At 49.3% G+C, this 13,060-nt stretch overlaps 1 long non-coding RNA gene across 1 annotated transcript in view; it reads right to left on the bottom strand.

The window, feature by feature from the left end:
• The window catches only part of LOC148778440 (uncharacterized), a 191,809-nt gene extending 179,119 nt beyond the window's left edge, over window positions 1-12,690 (bottom strand). Inside the window, exon 1 of the long non-coding RNA XR_016038626.1 lies at window positions 12,539-12,690. This is a non-coding gene — a long non-coding RNA (uncharacterized LOC148778440). The remainder of the gene's footprint in view (window positions 1-12,538) is intronic.
• Between the last annotated feature and the right edge of the window lie 370 nt (window positions 12,691-13,060).

The following is a 13,060-nucleotide window of genomic DNA, read 5'->3' as shown; positions in this document are numbered from 1 at the left end:
AAATGGCTCAATTCCCTCTGGTTTTTGCAGTACAAACAATCCCAGACAAGTCTTAGAGGGAAGGGAGAAAAAGAGTGATTTGTACCATGTAAAAATGTGGCCCTGCAGGGTATTTGCATTTCTAAACAAGAAGAGCTGTGGCTGAGCAGGCCTGTCAGTTAGCTATCCTGTTCACTCCCTCCCGGCCCGGCCAGGAGAGGCTGCAGCCGCTCGGCCCCTGAACTCACGTCCGGCCTCGTCATTAAGTCCTCCTGCAGCCCCCTCTCTGGTCCGCGGCTACTCCTCACCTCTGCAAAACGGGGAGCTTGGCGGCCTGGCCTCCGAGGGCAACCTTTGCGAAGTGACGGTCCACAGTTACAAAATCTGGGAGTTGGGAGACCTGGCTTTGAGCTGTGGCCACGGCCTCAACTGACCTAACGACCATGGAAGCTCAGTGCCGGAAGGACTTTCCTGTATGAACAGGTTCAGCCTCCAGCTCCTCTCAGTTTCTCTCTGGCATCCCAGAGGGTGGCCATCTTGCTTCTGGGTCAAACCCACCAGAGCGGGGAAGCTCACTCCCCTTGTTCAGGAGGAGGACGCCCATCTTATCGCCGGAGGGACAGCTGCACGGTCGCTGTGCCTGTCTTCAGGCGGGAGCTCACACCGCTGCCGGAGGAGGCCCGGCTCCCTCGCCGCGGCGCGCTTCCGCGTGTTCTCAGCCACGCAGACTGTGTCCCAGGCCCCGCTGCAGGCTGAGAAGGGGCTCCGTCCCGCTGAGGCTTGGTCTCTGGTGTGTGAAGTGGAATGCTGCTTAGCCCGGCTCTCAGTGTCTGTGAGCACTGACTGAGCTCGTCGCTTAGCACAGCTTCGGTCAAGGGCAGGCGGCCTGATGACATCATCCACAGCGGGGCCGGCGGGCCGGCACCTTTCTCCCACACTGGCGCCCAGAGCACACAGTGTCCACACGAGTGGTGCACAGCCCTGACCTGCAGCTCATGGAGGATGGCAAGGGGTCCCAGATGAATCCCCACGAGTCCCTTAGCTGTAACTCGGCTCTGTCACCCCCAGAAAGCCCATCAGCACAAGCGACAGCTGAGCACACTCCCCCTGTGGCTGGGCCGGCATCCAGTCCAGCTTCTTCTTTTGAAGGCAAACCATTCTCACACTTTGGTACCTATGATGGATTGTACATTCACAGCCCTTCACGCCCACCCCCTATTAAGATTGCACTTCCATACTCACAGTCATATGTTTCTGCAGAAACACCCACTGGGAAGAGTGGAGTGCCTTTCCTCCCCTGTGGATTTGGCCTTGGTCATGTGACTTGGCTTAACTGATGCGCTGTGGTCAGGAGCTATGTGTGGCAATTCCAGGATGAACCCTCAAAGGCACTACATGTTTTACTCCTTCCTTATATCCTGACAACTGCTGTCCTTCAGCCTGAGCTCCAGTTGGAGCACACACAGGACAGACCTGGACCCAGCTTGCAGCCTGGAGCTCAGCCCACCTGACCTGCAAGCAGAAATAGAGACATTGGACCTGCTGTCTCATCAGCTGAAGCACAGCCTTGTGAACTTGGGAATAAATGCTTATAGTTGCAATATGCCTGAGTTTGGGGATGATCTGCTTTGTGGCCCTAAGGTGGCAATACCTGGCACCTTATTGTTTATCAGTAGCAAGTTACCTGTGGTAATCCCAACTCATTGAGACAATCTACTACCACTGCTGAAACCAAGCCTTCGCCTGACAGTCTTTAGAGCTGCTGAGTAATTGCTCATAGGGATTCCAGGTCTGATGGGAAAGGACAAAGACCCCTTTCAAATACCCAAGGATCAGATATCCACCAAGCAAACTTGAACTTAAATGACAGCCTAGCTTCCTGTCATCTCCCGGTTCTGGCATACTGCCACCCTGAACCCTACACCTCGACTTCCACGTTCATATCGTCAGAAGGATGGGAGAAGAACTTGAGGAAGTTGGTGGGTAGCCTGGAGGGTCAGTGGTAAAGTCCTTCCCCCAATCCAAGTCTTCACTCTTTGCTGTGAACATGAACGTTCACATCCATTAGGTGGCCGTCAGGTTTCAAACAGGCCCCAGTGATTTCACCTCTGGGATGCTGGTCCCGTCCCACACCGCGCCAAGGCTGAAAGAACATGGCACACTGATGACATGACGCTTCCAAGAGTAGGTTATAAAGATGCTGCCTAGATCCTAGCAGGCCTTTCGGAGAAATAGACGAGCTTATCCTCAAATTTATATGGACGTGCAAAGGAGCTAGAACAGCCAAAACCATTCTAAAAAACACAAAGTTGAAGGATTTACACTGCAAGATTTCAAAACTCACTAGACAGACCCAGCAAATAGGACCACGTGGTACTGGCACAAAGATAAACATAAAAATCAATGGAGCACAACTAAAAGTCAAGGAATGAATCTTTACATTTACAGTGAACTGATTTCCAACAGAGATCCCAAGACACCAATGGAGAAATGATAACCTTTTCAACGAAATCAATTTAGACATTGACCTTACACCATATCCCAACATTAATTCAAAATGTATCGTGGCTCTAAATATAAGAACTAAAACTATAAAACTTGCAGAAGAAAATATAGAAGAAAATCTTCATGACCTTGAGTTGGACAGAGTTCTTAATATGACAGTACAATATCACATAACAGATCATCCCCAAACCGCATGATCAATAAAAGAAAAGAACTTGTTAAGCTGGACTTCACCACAATTAAAAGCTTCCACACTTTTGAAGAGACTAGCAAGAGTGTAAGAAGACAAACCACAGACCAGCAGACAATGTTTGTAATCATACATCTGATAATGGACTTGCATTCAGAACATGTAAAGAATTTTTATAACTTAACAATGAGACAACAAGCCCAATAGGCAAAAGATAAGAATAGACATTTCATCAAAGAAGATATACGAATAGCTAACAAGCCCATGAGAAGATGCTCAACACAATTAATCATCCGGGAAATGCAAATGAAATGCAACGAGACACTGCTACACACCCACTAGAATGACTTTCATCAAGAAGACAGATCATGCCAAGCGTGGATGTGATACGGAGAAACCAGAGCCCTGGCCTGTGACTGGTGGGAACTGAAATGGCATAGCCACTGTGGAAGAGAGCTTGGCAGTTTCTGTGAAAAGATAAACGTAAATGTATCATGACCCAGCAGTTCCCGCCCACAGGGAGAAACGAAAACATATGTCCACACAGAGACCTGTACGTGAGTTACTCATCGCAGGGAAAAAGCGAAGACAATGCAAATGTCGATCCACAGATGGATGGACGAGCAAAATGTGGCACATCCATACAATGGGACGTTCTGTGGCAAGAAAAGGAGTGAACTCTTGATTATGCAGCAACAAGGATGAATCTCAGAACATTTTTTTGGACTATATATATATATATATATACACACACATAGTCTATTCATTTCCTGGAGGAGGAAATGGCAACCCACTCCAGAATTCTTGCCCAGAGAATTCCCATGGACAGAGGAGCCTGGCGGGCTACAGTGCAAGGGGCACAAAGAGTCAGACATGACCGAGTGACTAAGCAGACACACACACACACACACACACACAAGGGAATCACTTTGCTACACACTAAAACTAACACAACATTGTAAACCAACTATACTTCAATAACAACAAAAAAAATGAGTAAAGAACCGTAGAGCTCTTTGGTTTAAAATAAATCATCATATGGCATTTATTTTCACACTGAAGTTTATATCTGATAGACCATACACTCTGTGAAATGGAAGAGAAGGAAGATGCTCAATTTTACATTCTGTTATATAAATCCCCAATGAAATAGTTTTCCAACAAATTGGTGGTAAATATAACAATAAAAACATTTCGCCAGGTGAAAGAATCCAGACAGAAAACACTATATTCCATGATTCCACTTATGTGAAATGACTAGCATGCAGATAGAAGGCAGAATAGTGGCTTCCTAGGGCTGAGAGCGGTGGGGCAGGGATTAACTGTAAAGGGGCACAAGGTAACTTGTAGAGATGATGAAAAGTGAAACCCACCCAGTCACGTCTGACTCTTTGTGACCCCGTGTTCTGTACTCCGCCAGACTCCTCTATCCGTGGGATTCTCCAGGCAAGGGCACTAGAGCGGGTAGTCGTTCCCTTCTCCAGGGGATCTTCCTGACCCAGGGATCAAACGCAGGTCCCCTGCACTGCAGACAGACTCTTTACCGTCTAACCACAGGGGAAGCTAGCAATGTTCTCAAATTGCATTGTGGTGGTGATTGTTTCGTGAACGTATTATAACCACTGCGGGGAAAAGGCACGAGGCTTCCATCTTGGTGGCTCTCTTGATCATCTGTGCTCCACGGCCACGTCATGAGCCTATGGACAGGTCCATGTCGTGACAAAGGAGGCCCCATGGAACGCACTTGAGGGTGCCACTGTGGAAGCAAGTCCTTCAGACACAGGCAAGCCTTCAGATGACTACAGACCCAGCTGGCATCTTGGAAACAAAATAAACCTCATGAGAGGCTCTGAACTATCCGGCTGAGCTGCAACTATCAACAGATACCCCGCCCTCAGAAACTGTATGGAAGAATAATTGCTTGGAACTTTAAGCTACTGAATTTGGGGTTCACTTGTTATTCGGCCAGAGCTCACTAATACACATTGTCACATAATGAGCCATGTGAGAGTGTTAGTGAGCTAGTCTAGTTCGTGGTACTTAGTCATCTGCATCCTGTCATCCTGCTTATTTGACTTCCATGCAGAGCACATCATGAGGAACGCTGGGCTGGAGGAAGCACAGGCTGGAGTCAAGACTGCCGGGAGAAATACCAATAATCTCAGATAGGCAGATGACACCACCCTTATGGCAGAAAGTGAAGAGGAACTAAAGAGCCTCTTGATGAAAGTGAAAGAGGAGAGTGAAAAGGTTGGCTTAAAACTCAAATTCAAAAAACTAAGATCATGGCATCCGGTCCCATCACTTCATGGCAAATAGATGGGGAAACGATGGAAACAGGGACAGACTTTATTTTTTTGGCTCTAAAATCACTGTGGATGCTGATTGTAGCCATGAAATTAAAAGACACTTGCTCCTTGGAAGAAAAGCTATGACCAACCTAGATAGCATATTAAAAAGCAGAGACATTAGTTTGCCTACAAAGGTCCATTTAGTGAAGGCTATTGGCAACCCACTCCAGTATTCTTGCCTGGAGAATCCCATGGACGGAGGAGCCTGGTGGGCTACAGTCCACGGGGTCGCAAAGAGTCAGACACGACTGAGCGACTTCACTTCTTCACTATGGTTTTTCCAGTGGTCATGTATGGATGTGAGAGTTGGACTATAAAGAAAACTGAGCGCCGAAGAATCGATGCTTTTGAACTGTGGTGTTGGAGAAGACTCTTGAGAGTCCCTTGGACTGCAAGGAGGTCCAACCAGTCCATCCTAAAGGAGATCAGTCCTGGGTGTTCATTGGAAGGACTGATGCTGAAGCTGAAGCTCCAAAACTTCGGCCACCTGATGTGAAGAGCTGACTCATTGGAAAATACCCTGATGCTGGGAAAGACTGAAGGCAGGAGGAGAAGGGGACGACAGAGGATGAGATGGTTGGATGGCATCACCGACTCAATGGACATGAGTTTGAGTGAACTCCGGGAGTTGGTGGAGGACAGGGAGGCCTGGCGTGCTGCGGTCCACGGGGTCGCAAAGAGTCGGCCATGACTGAGTGACTGAACAACATCTGGGTCCTAGACTGAATCCTCAGTGTCTGGTCCAAGGTGTCCCCGTTACCAAGAGGTCAGGCTGGGATTTAAACCAAGCCAGCCTGACTCCAGGGCTACATTCAGACACAACCTCTCATTCAGCGTCCTGGACCAGGCACCGGGGAGACATCAGCAAAGAGAAGAGTCAAGTTCCCTTCCTGCAGGACCTTCCCGTCTGAAGGAGGAGGCAGGGCAGCAGAGCCAAAGGCCCTCTTAGCCTGTTCAGTCACAGGCCCCCGTCCTGTGACTCCGTTCAGCACCGCAGCTGCTAAAGCTGCAAAGAGCTCAGAACACCTGAGCGGGGCTCTCCTGCCTCTCTCTCGAAGCGGAGAGCAGCAGAATCGGACAGTGGTGTGTTGTCGTTCAGCTACTTCAGCAGGATCCAGGGTGAATTATGATGCCGTCCCACTTTATTCAGTGCAGCATCTTTCATAAGAGCCATGTCTCAGAGACACTGTGGAGAAGGAAATAATAAATAATTGCCCAAGGGGACAAAGCTTGAGATGAAAAGCCCAGGGCTACGGATGGCTGAGGGAGGGGAAGCTCAGTCTCGAGGAGCTGGCTTGTCTGAGGAGCCGGGCAGTTGAGCCCGAAGCAAGCACCCTGGCCTTGAGTGCAGCATTTCAGATGCTTCCGGGGCTTCCTGGACAGGTGGCTACTCCTGCGTTGGACCTCTGGGCTGGAAACCACCGGGAAGGGTCCTAGAGCACCTTCCATCTGAGGCAGAGCCCCCAGATGAGCCATTCTGACTCTCACACATCCAAGTTCCCCCTACTCAGAACCCTCCGTGGCTCCCATCTCACTCGGAATCAAGGCCCGCGTCCCTGTTCTGCCCCTCACAGCCCTATACGGTCTCACTCCGCCACCCCCCTCACCTTCTCTGACCGCTGCAACACTTGCTCCTTCCACTCCAGCCCCACTGATCTTCTGGGAGGTTCCCTCGACATGCCAAGCAGAGGCCCGCCACAGAGCCTTTGCACTAACACACGGCCAACTCCCTCACCTCCCGCAGAATTTTGCTGAACTATTGACAGGCTTCCCCGGGGCTCAGCTGGTGAACCCTACCCGTGCAGGAGATGTAAGAGACTCATGTTAGATCCCTGGGGTGGGAAGATCCCCTGGAGGAGGGCACAGCAAGCCCCTCCAGTATTCGTGCCTGGAGAGTCCCACGGTCAGAGGGCCACAGTCCGTGGGGTGGCAGAGCTGGCGACGTCTGAGTGACGTCACAGCAGACCCCCCGTGAGCACTGCCCGCCCCCTCCCTCCCTCGAGACCTTCTTGGCTCTGATCTTCAGCCACCGCTGCACCTCGCTGGCTCCTTCTCAGATGTGTGCATCATCACCATCATCATCTGTCTCCTATCGTCAGATCTGCAGCACCGCCGAGGCAGAGATTTTGTTCCCATAGGGTGCCAGACACAGGCTGAGTGCTCCACAGACACTTCTGGGGGGTGAATACCCATTCACATACGCAGACCCCCAGGTTTCTGGGTAACAGGTGAGCCCCTAGCATACTCCCACCTGTGGGCCCGCCTGCATCCTGCATACGATGCGCCTTCTGTGCAGTCTCACAGTAAGTTTCTCCCAGGGGTTTTGGAAAGAATATTCTCTGACGTGGAAGCCCATGTCCCCAGATGGGTCAGAACCTGGGCTCTGGGCCTCAGCCTCCCCGGGTTTAATCCCAGCTCCACCACCTGCTGTTCTGTAACCTGGGGCAAGAAATCTCACCAGTCTCTTTCCCGACAAAGAGGAGCTAATACCACAATCGTTTGTTAGACGGGGACTACTTATCGTGTCCACTGTGCAGATGGGGACACTGAGGGTGGGTGAGGTGAGATAACTGCCTCTGATCGGACAGCTGCTGAGCCTCGAAATCAAAACTGAAAGGGCGCAGAAGGTAGAAGAGGCCTGGGGGCAAAACCCTGCAAACACAGCAGAGGAGCTGACGCGGAATCATTTTGCTCTGTTCTCCGCACAAAGGAGAGTAAATTCGCCTGGACAAAGCAAAGCGAGAGCCAGTGCCAGCCACACGGACTAAAAGTAACTAGAGATAAGCAACCCACATTCCCGTTTCCAAAGGAGAAACAGGGGTTCGGCGGGGAGGCAATTCCTGGCGATCACACACGAGATGAGAGAGTCAAAACTGGGATCTGAGAACCGGGTGAGCTCTGTGTGACCTTGTTCTCTTTGTTGCTTGGTTTCTGTTACATTCATTCAACAGACAGCCAGTTCTCACCCAGCTCTGGACTCAGCCAGGTTCCCTGGACCCCAGGGTGGCCAGCTCTCTGGAGACCGTGAAAATTCCCAACCCGGGTCTGCACAGCAGGCAGCAGCGCCGCTCACAGAGCTAGGGGAGGGGTCTGCGGGCCCCCAGGCAGGACGTCTGTGCACCGCCCATGTGTCTGTGGGACTCACGGCTGCCGGAGGCGGGAGAGGCAGGCAGAGGCCAGGGGAGGTCCAGCCACATCTGGCTGGAGGCTGTTCAGGGACATGCTCATCTCACTTGTTCAGAAGCAGTGATTTCTAGATGGGAGGTGAGGGAGATGGTTCAGCCTGTCTGAGTTACAAACAGTTAAGAGATGGCACGTCCCTAGGACCTGACAGGAGATTTGGGACTGGGTCCTAGGGAGCGCTGCGTATCATGAGAGGGGAACATTAAAGGGCCTCTATCCCTTCCTTCTGTCTCCATTCAACCAGACTGCTGTGCACTCAGCACCGGGCGGGGCCAGGGGAGGCCAGACCAGGAACTGGGGGTAGGGGTGGGGCCAGGACGAGTCAGACCAGGCTAAAAACACCTCGGGGGCATTTGGCAATGTCTGGTGACATTTTTTGATTTTCGTTAACTTGTCGGGGGCATGCTCCTGGCACCGAGTGAGATTAAGGGTGCCTCTACACACCCTACAAGGCGCTGGAGGGCTCTGCAGTGAGGAGTCGCGCAGTCAGGACGTCCCTGGTGGTCCAGGGCCTAGAACTCCACTCTCCCATGCAGGGGGCGTCGGTCTGACCCCTTGTCGGGGGACTGGATCCCATACACCCCAACAGCAGATACCGTGTGCCCCAACTTAGCGCTGGTGCAGCCAAACAAACAAACAAACAAAAGCAAACATTAAAAAAGAATTACCCAGCCCCAAAAGCCAGCAGCACCGAGACTGCCAAGCCGTGCCCTAAAGAAAGAGATTTCAGCCAGGACTTCTAGGCCCACAACAGGCCCACAGACGCCTTCCAGAGATCTAAGCAGCTCCCTGAAATCATTAGCAAAACTTAAGATCTACGTATATGTGTGAATTTTCCCCACGTGATCATCATTGTCCAAAAGTCTCAGGCCAGTTTGGAGTCCAGGCAGGGTGCTGGACAGCTTGACTGCTTTATGCGTGGTTCCCAGCACAGGGCAGGCACACAGTAAATGGTTGGCACATACTGTTTGGATGAATGGCAGGGGGTCCTTAACGAGACCCAGAAATAGTTTTCCTCTTCTCTACCCAAGTGCTGAACACATTGGAAAATAAGACAAAGGAGCAGCAGAGGGAGGCCAACACGTCACGTCTGGTACCACTAAAGGCTTATTTGGAGAGCAGAACACAGCTTTCTGTGAGAGCCAAATGGGCCCGCTCAATGAAGCCCAGAATTAAGCAGACCGACCCACCTTGTCACAGACAACTCAGTGAGGACAAGCCGCCCACCTCCAAGCCCCGTCGCAGGAACAAAGCCGACATCTAAACTAGCGCTGTACAACAGACACATAACAGAAGCCACAAATGGCTCTAAATTTTTAGTAGCCATGGTAAAAACACAAAAAGAAGCATATTTCATTTCAAGACTTTTTGTTTAACCCAATAGCTCCAAAATGTGAACACTTTAATACATAAGCAACATAAAAAATATTCACGAGATCTTTTACAGTCTGTTTTCATACCAAGTATTCAAATTCCAGAGTGCGCCTTACACTAACAGCACATCTCCGTTTGGACAGCGACGTGTCAAACGCTAACAACCTCTTGTGGCGAAGGCTGCCATCAGTTCAGTTCAGTCCCTCAGTCGTGTCCGACTCTCTGCGACCCCCTGAACTACAGCACGCCAGGCCTCCCTGTCCATCACCAAATCCTGGAGTTCACTCAAACTCATGTCCATCGACTCAGTGATGCCATCCAGCCAGCTCATTCTCTGTCGTCCCCTTCTCCTCCCGCCCCCAATCCCTTCCAGCATCAGAGTCTTTTCCAGTGAGTCAACTCTTCGCATGAGGTGGCTGAAGTATTGGAGTTTCAGCTTCAGCATCAGTCCTTCCAATGAACACCCAGGACTGATCTCCTTTAGGATGGCCTGGTTGGATCTCCTTGGAGTCCAAGGGACTCTCAAGAGTCTTCTCCAGCATCACAGTTCAAAAGCATCAAATCTTCAGCGATCAGCTTTCTTCACAGTCCAACTCTCACATCCATACATGACCACGGGAAAAACCATAGCCTTGACTAGACGGACCTTGGTTGGCAAAGTAATGTCTCTGCTTTTTAATATGCTGTCTAGGTTGGTCATAACTTTCCTTCCAAGGAGTAAGCGTCTTTTAATTTCATGGCTGCAATCAGCATCTGCAGTGATTTTGGAGCCCCCAAAAATAAAGTCTGACACTGTTTCCACTGTTTCCCCATCTATTTCCCATGAAGTGATGGGACCAGATGCCATGATCTTCGTTTTCTGAATGTTGAGCTTCAAGCCAAACTTTTCACTCTCCTCTTTCACTTTCATCAAGAGGCTTTTGAGTTCCTCTTCACTTTCTGCCATAAGGGTGGTGTCATCTGCATATCTGAGGTTATTGATATTTCTCCCAGCAATCTTGATTCCAGCTTGTGCTTCTTCCAGCCCAGCGTTCCTCATGATGTACTCTGCATATAAGTTAAATAAGCAGGGTGACAATATACAGCCTTGACGTACTCCTTTTCCTATTTGGAACCAGTCTGTTGTCATATTGGACAGTAAAAGTCTCGGAGGATTAAGGAATTATGCCTGCTCCCAAGACTCAAGCAGGAAAAAGAGGGGAAGGAAGAGACTACCTGAGCCAAATTCACCCATCAGATGAACAACTCCACCTGTCCAGGGACAGACTGGGGAAAGGTCAACGCACGTGCGCTAATTCACTTTAGCCACATCCAACTCTTTGAGACACTATGGACTGCAGCCCGCCAGGCTCCTCTGTCTGTGGAATGCTCCAGGCCCGGGTGCTGGAGTGGGTTGCCATTCCCTTCTTCAGGGGATCTTTCCAACCCAGGAATTGAACTCAGGTCTCCTGCATTGCAGGCAGATTCTTTACCGTCTGAGCCACCAACCCAAAATGCACATTAATTAAGCTACTTTCATGAGAGGAAGTATTGGAATTGGAGGTGCACGCCTCTTGAATTGACACATGGATGAATAGATGAATGGATGGACTGATGGATGATTAACAAACTGATGGTGTGAAATCAGGGTGGGATATGACACACCAGAGCAGGTAGTCGACTTCTGGTTTTAAAAGTTACAGATGTCAAACACTGTATGATGTCACTCATATGTAGAATCTAAAATATGACACAAATGAACTTATCAGTGAGACAGAAACAGACCCACAGACATTGAGAACAGACTTGTGGCTGCCAAGAGGGAGGGTGGCAGGGAAGGGGTGGATGGGAGTTTGGGGTTAGCAGATAGAAATTGCTGCATATGGAAAGGATAAACAGCAGGGCCTCCTCTTTATTTGGCACAGGGAACTGTATTCAATATCCTGTGTTAAACCACAATGGAAAAGAATATAAAAAAGAATTTATCCACACACACACACACACGCAGTATATATAACCGAATCACTTTGCTGTATAGCAGAAACTAACACAACATTATAAATCAACTGTGCCCCAATAAGATGCAGTTTTAAAACAGAAAAGCCACGCACGCCAAACCCTACAAAGGCGCACACAGTGCTTTTGCTACCACTATGTCTTTGCTTTTAAAAAGACCAGAACCCAATCCACTGTCACTTCATCCAACTTCTGCAGGTGGAGAAAGTGATAACACAACAAATTAACAAATATAACAAGCGTATAACAGAATAAATATAACAACCATATAACAGACCTAAGTCGTATCAATCATACATTAATAACAGGCAACGTATCTACCACATGGCAGACAGCAGGACCCCTCACTAGGAGTAGGGGCTATACGTACAGAAATGTTCTATTTAGCTCTGACAGCTCTGGCCGCTCTGTTTCTAGTACCTGGCGCATAGTAGACCCTCGCTAAATATTTGTTGAATTAATAAATTGTCTAATTGACTCAAGGGGTTCAGAGAGGTTGAGTAACTTGCCCAAAGTCACACTGCTACCAAATGGTAAAACCCGAACTATAACCCAGGATTTACGGAGGTCAAAGTCCATCCCACCACTTGCCTCTTAACCGAATGATGCAGGAAAATCACACTTTCCCATCTGTTCTTCATGAACATGGCACCGGGTCAGCCCTGTGGATTACTCATGCCGGAGAGTAACAGCAGGAGTTCAAAACCAAGGTGGTTTTCTCCATTTCTCCAGCTCAGATTTCTGCATGATGCTCTCATCTTCAGGGGGAAAACAAATTCATTTGAACTAAAATAAGCAGAGCTCATGAGAGCCAATTGTCAAATTTTCAGGAATTTTGTGAGCCAGGTGCTTTAACGTAGTCATTATTTTAAAATCAAACACTACAAACTTACCATGAAATAAACTGCATGAAAAGCAAAGATAACACATTCTCCAAATTAACCACGTCATAATTACTTACTGTAGTTTGCTATCTCTGCTCTGAAGGTTCCTAAGCCCATTGCATTTGTGTGATGAAACTGCTTTCTGGTGACATCTTACTGCTCCTCTCTTCCAACTCCACCTTCAAAGATGTCACGTCTCTGTGAAGCTGGGCGCTCGCAGCCAGGCATAGTGGGAGTGTTTATACCACGGAAACTGGCAGCTGCTGCAAACCTGTTCCTGCTTTTATTAGTGTCCCAGAGAGATGGTTTCCACACAGTTATCAGCATATCACAGCCTTGGATGTGGTCACAAACCAAAGGATGCCTTTACGATTCTCTACTACACACCAGGATGACTAAGAGAGAGCCATCTTCACTCAGAAAGGACATTTCACTGCAGGAAACAGCACCAACTTTGGAATTTTTGAGCCTCCCTGTGGGAGGTAGAAAGTTCAGTGCAGTTTCCTTTTGGGGTCCAGCTGCCTTGCTCATCTTGACCAGGGGGCCTCCATGACCACAGGATCCAGGTAAAGAGCTTTCCCACAGATGTCCAGCTCCCT

This window comes from Moschus berezovskii, chromosome 2, assembly GCF_049115385.1.
Source record: "Moschus berezovskii isolate FMDL1 chromosome 2, NW_MosBer_1.0, whole genome shotgun sequence".
Taxonomy (NCBI): Eukaryota; Metazoa; Chordata; class Mammalia; order Artiodactyla; family Moschidae; genus Moschus; species Moschus berezovskii.
The sequence above is the reverse complement of the archived record's forward strand: the minus strand, read 5'-3'. Positions and strand labels throughout refer to the sequence as shown.